Source organism: Pseudophryne corroboree, chromosome 4 (assembly GCF_028390025.1).
Source record: "Pseudophryne corroboree isolate aPseCor3 chromosome 4, aPseCor3.hap2, whole genome shotgun sequence".
In the NCBI taxonomy this organism is placed as follows: Eukaryota; Metazoa; Chordata; class Amphibia; order Anura; family Myobatrachidae; genus Pseudophryne; species Pseudophryne corroboree.
The window spans coordinates 575,882,469-575,901,345 of NC_086447.1; the positions used below are offsets into that span (position 1 = coordinate 575,882,469).

General features: G+C 45.6%; 1 protein-coding gene across 5 annotated transcripts in view; it reads right to left on the reverse strand.

Annotated features, from left to right (window-relative positions):
* The window catches only part of AIG1 (androgen induced 1), a 931,740-nt gene that overhangs the window by 560,367 nt on the left and 352,496 nt on the right, over positions 1-18,877 (reverse strand). The window lies entirely within an intron of this gene.

Genomic DNA, 18,877 nt, shown 5'->3' on the forward strand with positions numbered 1-18,877 from the left:
TCTTAGTTGCGTTGTATTACATCTAAGATGCAATTTCAGCCAAAAAAACGCCCAGCGCTAGCAAAGTCTCATGAAACCTGGAGTGCCAAGACAGGCTGTTTGGCGTGACTGCAGCAAAGATGTATGAGGACACATATGTACAGTAGTTACACCGCCATATGCTGTGCAAACAATACCTTTGCCAAAGCTGCGGGAGTAGCCTAGGAATGTCAGTCATTCACATTTCTTAGGCATATAGCACCAGGACACACATATAGCACCACATTTCAGGGAATATTTATGAAACCATTACTTATTATGGATATAAAAATAGCAACAACAGCAATTAGTCAGATGATCCAACCCATTTGCAAAAATACTTTTTTATTTTTAAAATTGGTATAAAGCGTTTGAGTACCAATAATCTCATTTTTAAATATTTTTTCATAATATGTGAGTTTCATTAAAAACAAGCTGCAAATCAAAACATGCTTTAGGTCAACTGAGTGGTTTGACACATGCTTGTTGTTGGATGATCTGCCAGTCCTGCCGAGTTATTCTTGACCTAATATGCTTGTTTATTGATTCATTCTACTGGGACTCTTACTGCCATACTGACAGTGATACTTGTTGATGTCAATAATATTGCACCCGATTCACTTTACTTCCTACCAGATACATATTAGGTATTTCCCCGGCCTACCCATGTTTAATTTTATTACTGTACTATGCAATCCAGCTATGGAAGATCACCCTACACAAAATATATTCTTACAAAATACTTCATTTCCCTGATTTAATATCAGACTTAATAACTATTGCATTATTACTGTTAGAAAATAGGTACTGTAGTAGTATGATACCTTATGCTGCCAGGTATTGCCAGTATTAACAAATGTGGCAAGATCAGGGGTCTCAGGCATCGAGAATAACAGTTTACCCTGTTGGACACCCCCTTTTCAGTAGCTTGACTATGAATATGTGTATTTGTGTTATTGCAATGTTTATGGGCTGGATGCTACTATATACCAATATTCACGTATATGATTAGTGTTTTTCATCTGTGCGTCGCTACAAATTTGCATATCGCATGTGCCCCACTGTGTTAGCATGTAAAGTTGCAGGACTAATGTAGATGTATGGTCTCAGAAAAGTACTGGGTGCTCATGGATGGTAACTATTCAAACACACGGAGATGTAACATCTTATTGGTGGGTTTGTTGTGGGCATGCAACTGAAGTGGTTGTGAACAGAGGCCCAACTGCTCACATTGGAGACCATACTTTTGATTGAGAATGGCAAACTTAAGAGAATAGTGTTACTAAGCCACAGTGTTGACAAAGCCAAGGGAGTGAAGGGTGTCAAAAAGCAGAGAGTGATAAACAGTGTAAAAATGCAGCAGATCAGGGTATAGAAGGAGGGGAACTAAGTGACCCTTTAACTTACCTAAGAGAAAATCATTGGTTACATTGGTGAGTTCAGTTTTAGTGGAAACAAGAGGTTGGAAGTCAAAGAGGAAAGCCTCAAGATAAATTGGGGTAAGTGATTGTAGAGAAGATGTTCAATAATTTTTGAGATAAAAGTGAGCAGAGTTGTTTTTTTGAGAAAAGGAGAGATGTGACCATGTTTGTTAGCAGAGGCGAAGTTGTTGGTGGAGAGGGTTATGGTGCCCATACACTTGTGCGATGCCCCACGATGTGACATCGCAGGGCATTGCACCGGCAGTTCAGGTGCAATGAAATCGCACCTGAACTGAAAAAGTGATTACCATGCGATCATGCGATAGACCGCATGGTAATCACATGATGGGCACGTCACCGCCGTGCGGGAGTGGCCTGGCCGCTCCCGGTGGGTGCCCATCGTTGTGCGATATATTGCATGTGTTAAAAAAACACATGCGATCGCACTGCGATGCGAGAAATATTATGTGCAGCACATACTATCATGAGACGCGACATTCAATCGGCGTACCCACGCATCGCGTCTCATGGTACCTTAAATGTGCATACAATCATTCGATTTCTCTCATAGATGCGGTCGAAATCGAAGGATAGCACCTAATATCTCACAAGTGTATGGGCACTATTAGATTGATAGGTAAGCTAAAGTGCAATCAAGCATTGTAGTAGGGGTAAAGAAGATTGGAGGGAAAAGGTTGAAGGTTAAAAGAGATGAGAGTCAGGACCTCAGACTGAGAGTTTGTGAAAAAGTGTGGTGGGTAGTCCTCACCAGCACTAGACACTGTGGCCCATGGGTGGATGGCTGGACAGTGCCTAAAAAGTGGTACTGTACTGCAAAAATCAGGACAGTTGGGAGGTGTGTAATGTGCACTATATATCTGTGGCTATAAATCTGTGGCATGAGTTAAAAGGGAGTGGGGGAACATTGGCATTGGATTATCCCAAAACGGTTTTGCAAGTTTCATCCCGTTGCCACAGATCGTTTGATGTCACACAGCGCTCGATGTTGTGTTTTTTCCATGCATCATAAAAATACTTAGTTCAAAAGTAGAGCAACGTGTCAACTTAAAATTGTTACATTGAACATAATGCCCACCAAATTTTTCGTATGCTGAGGCTTAGGGGCAGATTGTATGTGCACGTGTGTTTGAGTGGCACAAAAGATTTAATGAAGTTGTGAGGAAGTCGAAGATGATGACATCCCGGAAAGCTTAGTACATCAAAAACAAACAAAACTATGGAAAAAAATTAGAAAATTGTTTGAATTGACCATCGACATCCGAATGATAGCAGAAATGGTAAACATTAACAATCAAACTTTAGGCAAGTTTTGCCTCAAAATCTCAAAAGAAAATCAGACACAAATTTGTACAGACATTTTGGAACAAATTCAAGCAGATTTGCATTCTTACTACCTGTGATGAAACATGGATCTTCCAGAAAGATCCAGAGACAAAAGCCCAGTCTATAGTATGCATTGGAAAATACCATGATCACAGAGAATGAAGAAAGCACGTCAAAGCAAATCCAAATTCAAAGCTATGTTGTTTTCTTTGATATCAAGGGTGTTATTTTGTGAACAGTGGATCTACATTAAGGGGGGGTACACACGGAGCGATAATCTAAGCAATCTGACTAGATTGCTTAGATTTTCAGCAACATCGCTCCGTGTGTAGCCCCCTCAGCGATAGCGATGCGCGGCCCCGCACATCGCTATCGCTGCTGCTAGATTGGCCTGCATGCAGGCCAATCTAGCGGGTCGCTCACTTCACCCGCTGGGTGAAATGAGCGCCCCCCCCGTCTCCCCCCGCACGCTCAGCACAGATCGCGCTGTGCTGAGCGCCGGGAGAGATGTGTGCTGAGCGGTTCGCTCAGCACACATCTCTCCCAAATCGGGCTGTGAGTACTGGCCTTTACTGTAGTGAATCTACATTACTACAAAACTTTTCTAGAAACTTTGCAGGAAAGAATCAGAAGAAAGAGGCCAGTGCTGTGGAAAAATGACTTCATTCCCCATCAGGACAATGCACCAGCCCACACAGTTCTCTTTGTGAACTAGATATTTTCCAAGAAACAGATTGCAGTGCTAGAACACTCTCCATACTCACCAAACCTAGCACTGTGTGACTTCTTTCTTTTCCCTAAAGTCAAATCTGTACTCCATGGGACCCATTTTGCATCAGTTATACCCCTTTCACACTGCCAATGCCGCATCCCACCCGGGAATTGGAAACGGGTCCTTCCCGGGCGGGATCCAGCATTGGCAGCTGCTGCAGGCTTCCCCGACCCAAAAATATGCCGGGCGGGTTGCCATAGCAGCGGGGGGTGGAGCCGGCGGCAGGGGCGGCGCTGGGAGATGAGATCATCTCCGCGCCGCCTCTCCCTGCTGTACTAAATGGGTCCCGGGACGCATCGACCCGGGAGCCCGTTTACGCAGCCACTGACCCGATATTCAACCCGGGTATAACACTACAAAAATTTTTAGAAACTGAGACTTAACTAGCGCATTCTTAACTTCTGCTGATGCTTGTTGTTCCACAGAATTCCATTACTCATAATTAGGTACCATATGGAAAGAGAAAGTATGTATATAGTGAAGTACCGTTTTAATGACAAAACATATATAACATACAAATGAATAAAATGAAGTTATAAAAATATCCAAGATATTGCACAATCCCTTCAAGCAAATGGGAGGACAGGCTAATTACCAGATATTCTGAACTGTGGTTTAGACAGTTCTGAAAGCGCATGCAAGATGTTGTTATGGGATTTCCGGATAGTCCCACCATGCAGGTAACAGATCTTACTGAGTACTGGTCCTTACGTCCGTCCCCGGGCTTGTCAGGAAACAACCTACGCGTTTTTACCCCTAGCTGGGGTCTTTATCAAGATTTTCAAACTGAATGCTTCCCTCCCTTCTCATCCTGATATTTAAACCTCCATCCACCAATAAAAGTGCTAGGCACCCAGCTGGATCCTATACATCGTTATCCACTAAAAGTTCCATGATCCTCTGCCAGAGCGTCCATAGCAACTCCAATCCTAATCCGGAAACAACAAGTGGATTGTTACCATGACAACCCACTTGTCCTTATAGTTTTCCTAATCAAAATGTGAAGGGAATGGGTGGGCGGGTTCGTCGCTATGACGACCCGCTCGTCCGTGTACTCTCCCCTTCAGCGCAATGTTGCGCGACGTCACTTCCGGTCCCGTTGTCATGGGGACCGGCGTCTCTGAGCACTCCGTACTTGCGGCGCCATATAGCATCACGTTTTAAGTCCATTAGTCATGATACCATTCCAACTATTCACCATTCATTTGTGCTATTACCCAGGCGCCAAATCTTATCCTCCATTCACTTTTATAAAACAACATAATCAAATTCTGACGTGACGTCGCTTCCGGTCCCGTTGTCATGGGAACCGGTAAATCTGATGCTTCAAGCTTCAAGGCCATATACTGTGTCATTATAGATCCTTTTATCCTCTGGTCATCATCCATAAATATTCAAACGCAAATCCTGGTCTCTATCACAATTACCAAAAAATAGGATACCACCATAATCAAATGATGACATCCAATAATAATAAAAAGTCCATACTTCATTGTCCGTATCTCCTAAAATATAATTATAAAAGAAGGTAAGTACATGATACATAAAAATTAAAATTTATGATACATAAATAATACATAATGGACTTAAAACGTGATGCTATACGGCGCCGCAAGTACGGAGTGCTCAGAGATGCCGGTCCCCATGACAACGGGACCGGATGTGACGTCGCGCAACATTGCACTGAAGGGGAGAGTACACGGACGAGCGGGACGTCATAGCGACGAACCCGCCCACCCATTCCCTTCACATTTTGATTAGGAAACAAGTGGGTTGTCATGGTAACAAACCCGCCCACTTGGACGCTCTGGCAGAGGATCATGGAACTTTTAGTGGATAACGATGTATAGGATCCAGCTGGGTGCCTAGCACTTTTATTGGTGGATGGAGGTTTAAATATCAGGATGAGAAGGGAGGGAAGCATTCAGTTTGAAAACCTTGATAAAGACCCCAGCTAGGGGTAGAAACGCGTAGGTTGTTTCCTGACAAGCCCGGGGACGGACGTAAGGACCAGTACTCAGTAAGATCTGTTACCTGCATGGTGGGACTATCCGGAAATTCCATAACAACATCTTGCATGTGCTTTCAGAACTGTCTAAACCACAGTTCAGAATATCTGGTAATTAGCCTGTCCTCCCATTTGCTTGAAGGGATTGTGCAATATCTTGGATATTTTATAACTTCATTTTATTCATTTGTATGTTATATATGTTTTGTTATTAAAACGGTACTTCACTATATATATACTTTCTCTTTCCATATGGTACCTAATTATGAGTAATGGAATTCTGTGGAACAACAAGCATCAGCAGAAGTTAAGAACGCGCTAGTTAAGTCTCCGTTTCTAAATTTTTTTGTTGTGCACTTTATGGGTGTGGGGTGAAGGAAAACCTCCTAGGAAACTTTGAGATTATACCAGCTGCTCTATTGCGCACAAAGTTTTCCTATATTTCTGTATTGCCGGTTATAACACTGCTTTATTCCCGGATTGAATTGCCGGGACAGGCGACCCGCGATTTCGGCTATGCCCCTTTCACACCGCACGCCGACCCGTGTCGACCGATACCGGGTTATTTGTGCGGTGTGAAAGGGGTATTACTGAGGTAAAGAAAAAAACAATGGAGCTGTTGAGACAGCTACTGTAGCTGACAGATAATAAGCTACAGTGCTGCTTTAACCAATGGAAAATAAGAATGCAGCACGGTATGGATGCAAAGGGGGATGCATAGAAGGTGAATGGAGTTAAAATGTATTAATATAACTATACCTACATTATAGCACCAGTCTCATTATTTATTAGCCACACCTCTCATATAGTGAAAAAAGAGAAATAATGGCTACATTTATGACATCTGTTATTCGTGCATTCAGTGGTTTGGAAAGTGAAAAAGTTGAGGCAATACCTTGAACAATTTCAGCATACTTCTAGCGGGTGTAGTATGGTAAGCCAGCGGCCGGACTCCTGGCGACCAGCATACTGGTGCCGGAATCCTGACCGCCGGCATACCTACAGCTGGGTGAGCGCAAATAAGCCCCTTGCGTGCTCGCCACACTGTGGGTACGGTGGTGCGCTACGCATGCCACGCTATCTATTCTCCCTCCATGGGGGTCGTGGACCCCCAAGAGGGAGAAAAGGTGTTTGTATGCCGGGTGTTGGGATTCCCGCACTGGTATATGGTGCGCCGGGATCCCAACAGCTGGCAAACTAAATACCACCCCTTCTAGAGCCTTAGGGCCTGATGATTCTAAGGTAGGAGTAGAGCATATAAGAGAAAGTAACTGTGCATCTGGACAAACCATGTTGCAATTTAAGGGGTGTAATACGTTATTTTTTGCATGAAGGGTAAATACTGGCTGCTTTTGCATGCAGCCCACAAATAAAGGGCAGTTTTAGTTTGACACTGCAATTTAGATTATAGTTTGGACACACCTTCTCAAACCTATTTTCAATCTGCCTCATCTGCAATGCAGCATAGTTTTGCCAACGTACACAGTTATTTGCTCTTTTCTTCTTTACTCCCTCCTAAGAACCAGGCTGTAATCACCTCATATGAACATTTTCTCCCATGCTACAGATGGCATTGTTGCTAATATTGTCTATAGAAATCTTCCAGGAAGTGAACAAGAACCTTCATACTTCATCAACAGTTAAAAAACAACTTACATGCTGTGAACACCATCAGTAAAACACAATAAACTTTCATTGATTAAATTGGTTAACTTTGTCTTTTAAATTTGATATTTTTTTAGCATCTTCATGTTGTCCAGTTATGATTCTTTTATTATTCTTACCAGGAATTTTTCGACATCACACTGAAAAACAATATGGTTTATAAACTTAACACAACAAAATTGTCCAATTACTATATCTCTATTACAGCAGCCATAATGCCTTTATTTACAATTAATTCGAAAAGCAGTTTCTATGGCAGCAAAGATTGTGCTTTGTATGAGTTGCTTACAATTAAGGAATTTAAAATCTTGTCAATTTTAAGCTCAGAAGAGGTGCTTTTGGATTTCAGACAAACTAAGGGAAAGATTCAAATTAAACTTCTACAAAGATAGGGATTCTCTCTTGTACGCACAATAGGTGCCGCCTTAACAATTTTACACACAAATGAGGTGCGTCCCTCACGCCGATAAAACTGTATACAAAAGAAATCTTGTGTCAGTTGTACTAGGCGCATAGGCGTAACTAGGGTTTTCGGAGCCCAGGGCAAGATGGAAAATGGCGCCACCCCCCAAAAAAAACAAACAAACCACCCAAAAAAAAGCATGTGCGCGTGCCGAAGGCGCGCGCTGTGAAAAAATGGGCGTGGCCACACACCAGAAGGGGTGTGGCCACTGAAAATGGCCCACAGTGCCAGTTACATTGCCCCACAGTGCCGGATACATGCCCCACAGTGCCAGTTACATTGCCCCACAGTGCCGGATACATGCCCCACGGTGCCGGATACATTGCCCCACAGTGCCAGATACATGCCCCACAGTGCCAGATACACGCCCCACTCAGTGCCAGTTACATTGCCCCACAGTGCCAGTTACATTGCCCCACAGTGCCAGTTACATTGCCCCACAGTGCCGGATACATTGCCCCACAGTGCCAGATACATGCCCCACTCAGTGCCAGATACATGCCCCACAGTGCCAGTTACATTGCCCCACAGTGCCGGATACAATGCCCCACAGTGCCGGATACATGCCCCACAGTGCCAGATACATTGCCCCACAGTGCCAGATACATGCCCCACTCAGTGCCAGTTACATTGCCCCACAGTGCCGGATACATGCCCCACGTGCCGGATACATTGCCCCACAGTGCCGGATACATTGCCCCACAGTGCCAGATACATGCCCCACAGTGCCAGATACATGCCCCACTCAGTGCCAGTTACATTGCCCCACAGTGCCAGTTACATTGCCCCACAGTGCCGGATACATTGCCCCACAGTGCCAGATACATGCCCCACTCAGTGTTAGATACATGCCCACAGTGCCAGTTACATTGCCCCACAGTGCCGGATGCAATGCCCCACAGTGCCGGATACATGCCCCTCAGTGCCAGATACATTGCCCCACAGTGCCAGATACATGCCCCACTCAGTGCCAGTTACATTGCCCCACAGTGCCGGATACAGTGCCCCACAGTGCCAGTTACATTGCCCCACAGTGCCAAATACATTGCCTCACAGTGCCAGTTACATTGCCCCACAGTGCCAGATACATTGCCCCACAGTGCCAGTTACATTGCCCCACAGTGCCAGATAGATTGCCCCACAGTGCCAGTTACATTGCCCCACAGTGCCAGTTACATTGCCCCACAGTGCCAGTTACATTGCCCCACAGTGCCAGATAGATTGCCCCACAGTGCCAGTTACATTGCCCCACAGTGCCAGATACATGCCCCACAGTGCCAGGCCCCACTTGGTGCCAGATACTTGCCCCACTGTGCCGCCCCCCCCCGTGCTGCGCCCCCCCCCCCCCGTCACTCACCGGCCGCTGGCTTGTTGTTATGTGAGGGGAGGAGAGCGCAGCGCAGCGCCTCTCCTTCCCGTCACCGCTCCCGGTCTCTGGCGGCTGTCTGGCGCCGGTTCGCTAGCCAATCAGAGCTCGTGGATCGGCAGCCAATCAGGAGCCGGTCCGCAAGCTCTGATTGGCTAGCGCCGGAGACCGGCTGGCAGCGGCGGTGAGGGGAGGGAGAGACGCTGCGCTCTCCTCCCCTCACATTTAGGGTTGACGGGGGTGAGTGGGGCATGATGCCCTGGACGTCGACGGCGCCCCCCTCTCCTGGGCCTGCCAGGGCGCCCAGGGCACGTGCCCCACTCGCCCTACCCTAGATACGCCTCTGACTAGGCGCTCCTTTACATCAAATGTGACAATAATAAACAGAAATAATAAATGGTTTCAACAACAATTGATATACGTTCCTGAACCAAACTTTTATCTTCAGCATGTATCAGTAGTTGCAGCTTGTGGCTTTTGTAGTCCTCCTCTCTAATCGTCATTCTACTCAAGAGACCATGTGAAACAGAGAAATGGAGGAAGATATCGTGCAGTATTGTTTAAAATGTATTTAACATTCAAACACACCCACAGACAAATCACCATAAACAGAGAAAGAACTCTATATTAAAAGAGCACACATAACACAAGAAACGTCCCAGCAATGTCCCAGGTGTTGTAATTATCGGACTATTTGAGAGCATTATTATTATATGGTACATAAAAAATAAAAAATACCCCCAAACTTTGTTTCTCCTTATATGTTTTTATTTGCCATTTATGTAAATATTGCTGATATCCCTTAGTATATCAAGGGGGATCTTCTGAGGACCCCAGAATGTTATTTTTTGTGATTGTGCCGTATCTATAACAACTATTTTACTCCTGATTTTTTTTCTATGTGTCCCGCATCGGATTAAGATAAATACTGTGTAATTAGGCTTTTAAAATGTTCTTTAAAAAAAATGTAAATAATAAAAAACACAATTGGGGTCCCACCGGGACCCCGCTTGGTATATTACGTTACAAATGCAGAACGTTGTTCTACTTGTTCTTTACTAAAGTCAGAAGATGAAGTTCTTCACATGCTGGATGACTGTGATGTGAGTGACCTGGAAGATGTCTTGAATGAATCTGATGACAAATTTATTCCACAAGGAGATGCATCAGAATCGGAAGACAATCTTGAAGTGAATTTTGAAGAAAGTGACATTGCCAGCGCATCATCAGATGTGGATTCGGATGAAGAGTTCATTGTAAAATCAGGAAGAGTGTGGAGAAGTTCGGTGCCCCCGGTAACTCACCGTTGCCAATGTCATGCCTTCCAGCATAGTTTGTTTAAATCCATGTGTTTCTGTACAACAGTAACCTGTATAACCAACTCCCTCTAGTGGTCAGCACAGAAAATCTCAAAGTTGTCTGTTTCTCTTTTGTACCTCCTAACTTCTCGTAGTTAGTTAGCTATGCATGCTGGGTCAAGGAAGCTGTGAGTAGCCATTTTCTATTCACACATGGACAGAGACATATTGCTAATGACTTTAATTGTGTCATCATTGGCTTGTTTAGTCATCCAGACATGCTAGTTATTTTGGTAGCACTGCAATTTATGTTTGTACATGTAATACCAATTAGGTTTGTATATTCATGTCACATGTACTGTATATGCTTGAGTGCTCTTTTCACATGCATGTTATAATTGCATCTTGTTGTTTTATTCACAGTCTTACCCCTTTCATCACAATTGTATTACAATCTCATCGTTTCACATACTTTTATGATTCCTTTTACTAAATAATAAACATCGTTCTTAAGACATCACTTTTGAAAGGATTATTAAAAAGTAAAAGGCGGTTATACTATAGGCTTCGAATTTGCTTCAAGTACTGTAGCTTAGTGAGAGGCTGAACAGCCAGTGCACTCAACTGACAGTAAGACCACAATATATGAACTTTTCAACATGTTTCTTGATGACGAAATTGTCTTCACCAATGCTGAAGCGTCACGTGTTTGCTGATCTGAACAGAATGAGAATTTGGACAGATGTAGATTCTGTTGAAATAAGAGCTTTTTTGGTGTACTACTGACCGCTGGAGCTCTTCGCTGCCGAAAGGAAACGATATCTGAAATGTGGACAACAGATGAAAGTATTCGCCATGCAGTTTTTACTGCTGCCATGGCACGGGACAGATTTGCTCACATCCTTCAGTTCATCAGGTTTGACGATAAATTAACATGTGCTCAATGAAAGGTAATGATAAACTTGCAGCTGTACGTGAGGTTTGGGATCGCTTTGCAGAAAACTGCAAGAAGCTTTTCGAACCATTTGAAAAAGTAACAGTGGATGAGCAACTAGTCCCATTTCGTGGCAGCTGTCCAATAAAGCAGTACATGAAATCAAAGTTAGTAAAAATAGGATTTGAATTACCTACCGGTAAATCCTTTTCTTGTGGTCCATAGAGGATATTGGGGTTCCATTTGATACCATGGAGTATAGAAGGGTCCACTAGGAGCCATGGGCACATTAAGAATTTGATAGTGTGGGCAGGCTCCTCCCTCTATGCTCCTCCTACTAGACTCAGTCTAGGAAACTGTGCCCGAGGAGACAGACATACTTTGAGAGACGGATATAAAAGGATAGTGGTGAGATTCAGAACCAGCACACACAAACAAGAGCAAAGCTATGCTAACCCAACTTTAAACAGGAACATCAACAGCTGAATCAACAATACTTAACCAAGTAACAGTGCAGGAAAAACAAAGCACTGGGCGGGCACCCAGTATCCTCTACGGACTACGAGAAAAGGATTTACCGGTAAGTAATTAAAATCCTAATTTCTCTTATGTCTTAGAGGATACTGGGGTTCCATTTAGTACCATGGGGATGTACCAAAGCTCCCAAACCGGGTGGGAGAGTGCTGAGGTTCCTGCAGAACTGATTGACCAAACTGAAGGTCCTCAGAGGCCTAAGTATCGAACTTGTAGAACTTAGCAAACATGTTCAAACATGACCAAGTAGCTGCTCGGCAGAGCTGTAAAGCCGAGACACCATGGGACACCACCCAGGAAGAACCCACCAACCTAGTAGAGTGGGCCTGTACAGATTTTGGAACCGGCAAGCCTGCCGTAGAATAAGCATGCTGGATAGTGAGCCTGATCCAGCGTGCAATGGACACCCAATTTTATTGGGATCATAAAGAACAAACAGCAAGTCCGATTTTCTGTGACGAGCTGTTCGTTTTACATACACCCAGGGGCATCAGAACATTTATAGGTTGGGGGGGGCAAGATAAATTTTCTATTTGGCGCCCCTGGGGGCGGAGCCACCAGGGAGGAGGAGGCAATACTATGGAGACGAAAAGGAGGCAGCACCACCGTGGGGTGGAGGCCGCCCCATGTAGATGGTGGCCGGGAATCCCACTGACGGAGGTGCTGCGATGGGGGAAGGAGGCACCTGGGACTGCAGTATTGCACCAGCAAGCACCATTGTGTAGGTGAGGCTGGCCCCCGGGACCTCCGGAGAGCAGTGGGGGTATGGAAAAGTGAAGGCGGCAACTATGCTCTGGAAAAGGGGCCTGGTCACTCAAAAGGGGACGTACCCTTCAGTGTAGTTTACCACACCATATACTCCTTATACACATTATGCTTCACAATAGTAGTACCCCATATACTGTCTAGTACTGGTGCCCCTTTCACATTATACCACACGGTATGAGCTGAAATTTACATTATAGCACACAGAATGAGCCAAAATTCACATTATAGCCAATGGTATGAGCTGAAATTTACATTATACCACATAGAATGAGCCGGAATTTACATTATAGCACACAGTATGAGCCGAAATTCACATTATAGCACACGGTATGAGCCAAAATTCACATTATAGCACATTGAATGAGCCGAAATTCACATTGTTGCACATAGAATGAGCCGAAATTCACATTATAACACACAGAATGAGCCGAAATTCACATTATAGCACACGGTATGAGCTGAAATTCACATTACAGCACACGGTATGAGCCGAAATTCACATTATACCACACAGAATGAGCCGAAATTCAGGGAGAGTGACAGAGGGTCAGGGAAAGGGACATACGGACAGTAGAGATGAGCGGGTTCGGTTTCTTTGAATCCGAACCCGCACGAACTTCACTTTTTTTTTCACGGGTCCGAGCGACTCGGATCTTCCCGCCTTGCTCGGTTAACCCGAGCGCGCCCGAACGTCATCATGACGCTGTCGGATTCTCGCGAGACTCGGATTCTATATAAGGAGCCGCGCGTCGCCGCCATTTTCACACGTGCATTGAGATTGATAGGGAGAGGACGTGGCTGGCGTCCTCTCCATTTAGATTAGATTTAGAAGAGAGAGAGAGAGAGAGATTGCTGTGATACTGTAGATTAGAAGAGAGTGCAGACAGAGTTTAGTGACTGACGACCACAGTGACCAGTGACCACCAGAGACAGTGCAGTTGTTTGTTTTATTTAATATATCCGTTCTCTGCCTGAAAAAAACGATACACAGTCACACAGTGACTCAGTCTGTGTGCACTGCTCAGCCCAGTGTGCTGCACATCAATGTATTGTATATAAAGCTTATAATTGTGGGGGAGACTGGGGAGCACTGCAGGTTGTTATAGCAGGAGCCAGGAGTACATGATAAATAATATTATATTAAAATTAAACAGTGCACACTTTTGCTGCAGGAGTGCCACTGCCAGTGTGACTAGTGGTGACCAGTGCCTGACCACCAGTATATTAGTAGTATTGTATACTATCTCTTTATCAACCAGTCTATATTAGCAGCAGACACAGTACAGTGCGGTAGTTCACGGCTGTGGCTACCTCTGTGTCGGCACTCGGCAGGCAGTCCGTCCATCCATAATTGTATTATAATATATACCACCTAACCGTGGTTTTTTTTTCATTCTTTATACCGTCGTCATACTAGTTGTTACGAGTATACTACTATCTCTTTATCAACCAGTGTACAGTGCGGTAGTTCACGGCTGTGGCTACCTCTGTGTCGGCACTCGGCAGGCAGTCCGTCCAACCATAATTGTATTATATACCACCTAACCGTGGTTTTTTTTTCATTCTTTATACCGTCGTCATACTAGTTGTTACGAGTATACTACTATCTCTTTATCAACCAGTGTACAGTGCGGTAGTTCACGGCTGTGGCTACCTCTGTGTCGGCACTCGGCAGGCAGTCCGTCCATCCATAATTGTATTATAATATATACCACCTAACCGTGGTTTTTTTTTCATTCTTTATACCGTCGTCATACTAGTTGTTACGAGTATACTACTATCTCTTTATCAACCAGTGTACAGTGCGGTAGTTCACGGCTGTGGCTACCTCTGTGTCGGCACTCGGCAGGCAGTCCGTCCAACCATAATTGTATTATAATATATACCACCTAACCGTGGTTTTTTTTCCATTCTTTATACCGTCGTCATACTAGTTGTTACGAGTATACTACTATCTCTTTATCAACCAGTGTACAGTGCGGTAGTTCACGGCTGTGGCTACCTCTGTGTCGGCACTCGGCAGGCAGTCCGTCCAACCATAATTGTATTATATACCACCTAACCGTGGTTTTTTTTTCATTCTTTATACCGTCGTCATACTAGTTGTTACGAGTATACTACTATCTCTTTATCAACCAGTGTACAGTGCGGTAGTTCACGGCTGTGGCTACCTCTGTGTCGGCACTCGGCAGGCAGTCCGTCCAACCATAATTGTATTATAATATATACCACCTAACCGTGGTTTTTTTTTCATTCTTTATACCGTCGTCATACTAGTTGTTACGAGTATACTACTATCTCTTTATCAACCAGTGTACAGTGCGGTAGTTCACGGCTGTGGCTACCTCTGTGTCGGCACTCGGCAGGCAGTCCGTCCATCCATAATTGTATTATATACCACCTAACCGTGGTTTTTTTATACCACCTAACCGTGGCAGTCCGTCCATAATTGTATACTAGTATCCAATCCATCCATCTCCATTGTTTACCTGAGGTGCCTTTTAGTTCTGCCTATAAAATATGGAGAACAAAAAAGTTGAGGTTCCAAAATTAGGGAAAGATCAAGATCCACTTCCACCTCGTGCTGAAGCTGCTGCCACTAGTCATGGCCGAGACGATGAAATGCCAGCAACGTCGTCTGCCAAGGCCGATGCCCAATGTCATAGTACAGAGCATGTCAAATCCAAAACACCAAATATCAGAAAAAAAAGGACTCCAAAACCTAAAATAAAATTGTCGGAGGAGAAGCGTAAACTTGCCAATATGCCATTTACCACACGGAGTGGCAAGGAACGGCTGAGGCCCTGGCCTATGTTCATGGCTAGTGGTTCAGCTTCACATGAGGATGGAAGCACTCAGCCTCTCGCTAGAAAACTGAAAAGACTCAAGCTGGCAAAAGCACCGCAAAGAACTGTGCGTTCTTTGAAATCCCAAATCCACAAGGAGAGTCCAATTGTGTCGGTTGCGATGCCTGACCTTCCCAACACTGGACGTGAAGAGCATGCGCCTTCCACCATTTGCACGCCCCCTGCAAGTGCTGGAAGGAGCACCCGCAGTCCAGTTCCTGATAGTCAGATTGAAGATGTCAGTGTTGAAGTACACCAGGATGAGGAGGATATGGGTGTTGCTGGCGCTGGGGAGGAAATTGACCAGGAGGATTCTGATGGTGAGGTGGTTTGTTTAAGTCAGGCACCCGGGGAGACACCTGTTGTCCGTGGGAGGAATATGGCCGTTGACATGCCAGGTGAAAATACCAAAAAAATCAGCTCTTCGGTGTGGAGGTATTTCACCAGAAATGCGGACAACAGGTGTCAAGCCGTGTGTTCCCTTTGTCAAGCTGTAATAAGTAGGGGTAAGGACGTTAACCACCTCGGAACATCCTCCCTTATACGTCACCTGCAGCGCATTCATAATAAGTCAGTGACAAGTTCAAAAACTTTGGGTGACAGCGGAAGCAGTCCACTGACCAGTAAATCCCTTCCTCTTGTAACCAAGCTCACGCAAACCACCCCACCAACTCCCTCAGTGTCAATTTCCTCCTTCCCCAGGAATGCCAATAGTCCTGCAGGCCATGTCACTGGCAAGTCTGACGAGTCCTCTCCTGCCTGGGATTCCTCCGATGCATCCTTGCGTGTAACGCCTACTGCTGCTGGCGCTGCTGTTGTTGCCGCTGGGAGTCGATGGTCATCCCAGAGGGGAAGTCGTAAGCCCACTTGTACTACTTCCAGTAAGCAATTGACTGTTCAACAGTCCTTTGCGAGGAAGATGAAATATCACAGCAGTCATCCTACTGCAAAGCGGATAACTGAGGCCTTGGCATCCTGGGTGGTGAGAAACGTGGTTCCGGTATCCATCATTACTGCAGAGCCAACTAGAGACTTGTTGGAGGTACTGTGTCCCCGGTACCAAATACCATCTAGGTTCCATTTCTCTAGGCAGGCGATACCGAAAATGTACACAGACCTCAGAAAAAGAGTCACCAGTGTCCTAAAAAATGCAGCTGTACCCAATGTCCACTTAACCACGGACATGTGGACAAGTGGAGCAGGGCAGGGTCAGGACTATATGACTGTGACAGCCCACTGGGTAGATGTATGGACTCCCGCCGCAAGAACAGCAGCGGCGGCACCAGTAGCAGCATCTCGCAAACGCCAACTCTTTCCTAGGCAGGCTACGCTTTGTATCACCGCTTTCCAGAATACGCACACAGCTGAAAACCTCTTACGGCAACTGAGGAAGATCATCGCGGAATGGCTTACCCCAATTGGACTCTCCTGTGGATTTGTGGCATCGGACAACGCCAGCAATATTGTGTGTGCATTAAATCTGGGCCAATTCCAGCACGTCCCATGTTTTGCACATACCTTGAATTTGGTGGTGCAGAATTTTTTAAAAAACGACAGGGGCGTGCAAGAGATGCTGTCGGTGGCCAGAAGAATTGCGGGACACTTTCGGCGTACAGGCACCACGTACAGAAAACTGGAGCACCACCAAAAACTACTGAACCTGCCCTGCCATCATCTGAAGCAAGAAGTGGTAACGAGGTGGAATTCAACCCTCTATATGCTTCAGAGGTTGGAGGAGCAGCAAAAGGCCATTCAAGCCTATACAATTGAGCACGATATAGTAGGTGGAATGCACCTGTCTCAAGTGCAGTGGAGAATGATTTCAACGTTGTGCAAGGTTCTGATGCCCTTTGAACTTGCCACACGTGAAGTCAGTTCAGACACTGCCAGCCTGAGTCAGGTCATTCCCCTCATCAGGCTTTTGCAGAAGAAGCTGGAGGCATTGAAGGAGGAGCTAACACGGAGCGATTCCGCTAGGCATGTGGGACTTGTGGATGCAGCCCTTAATTCGCTTAACAAGGGTTCACGGGTGGTCAATCTGTTGAAATCAGAGCACTACATTTTGGCCACCGTGCTCGATCCTAGATTTAAAGCCTACCTTGGATCTCTCTTTCCGGCAGACACAGGTCTGCTGGGGTTGAAAGACCTGCTGGTGACAAAATTGTCAAGTCAAGCGGAACGCGACCTGTCAACATCTCCTCCTTCACATTCTCCCGCAACTGGGGGTGCGAGGAAAAGGCTCAGAATTCCGAGCCCACCCGCTGGCGGTGATGCAGGGCAGTCTGGAGCGACTGCTGATGCTGACATCTGGTCCGGACTGAAGGACCTGACAACGATTACGGACATGTCGTCTACTGTCACTGCATATGATTCTCTCAACATTGATAGAATGGTGGAGGATTATATGAGTGACCGCATCCAAGTAGGCACGTCACACAGTCCGTACTTATACTGGCAGGAAAAAGAGGCAATTTGGAGGCCCTTGCACAAACTGGCTTTATTCTACCTAAGTTGCCCTCCCACAAGTGTGTACTCCGAAAGAGTGTTTAGTGCCGCCGCTCACCTTGTCAGCAATCGGCGTACGAGGTTACATCCAGAAAATGTGGAGAAGATGATGTTCATTAAAATGAATTATAATCAATTCCTCCGCGGAGACATTGACCAGCAGCAATTGCCTCCACAAAGTACACAGGGAGCTGAGATGGTGGATTCCAGTGGGGACGAATTGATAATCTGTGAGGAGGGGGATGTACACGGTGATATATCGGAGGGTGAAGATGAGGTGGACATCTTGCCTCTGTAGAGCCAGTTTGTGCAAGGAGAGATTAATTGCTTCTTTTTTGGGGGGGGTCCAAACCAACCCGTCATATCAGTCACAGTCGTGTGGCAGACCCTGTCACTGAAATGATGGGTTGGTTAAAGTGTGCATGTCCTGTTTTGTTTATACAACATAAGGGTGGGTGGGAGGGCCCAAGGATAATTCCATCTTGCACCTCTTTTTTCTTTTCTTTTTCTTTGCATCATGTGCTGATTGGGGAGGGTTTTTTGGAAGGGACATCCTGCGTGACACTGCAGTGCCACTCCTAGATGGGCCCGGTGTTTGTGTCGGCCACTAGGGTCGCTAATCTTACTCACACAGCTACCTCATTGCGCCTCTTTTTTTCTTTGCGTCATGTGCTGTTTGGGGAGGGTTTTTTGGAAGGGACATCCTGCGTGACACTGCAGTGCCACTCCTAGATGTGCCCGGTGTTTGTGTCGGCCACTAGGGTCGCTAATCTTACTCACACAGCTACCTCATTGCGCCTCTTTTTTTCTTTGCGTCATGTGCTGTTTGGGGAGGGTTTTTTGGAAGGGACATCCTGCGTGACACTGCAGTGCCACTCCTAGATGTGCCCGGTGTTTGTGTCGGCCACTAGGGTCGCTAATCTTACTCACACAGT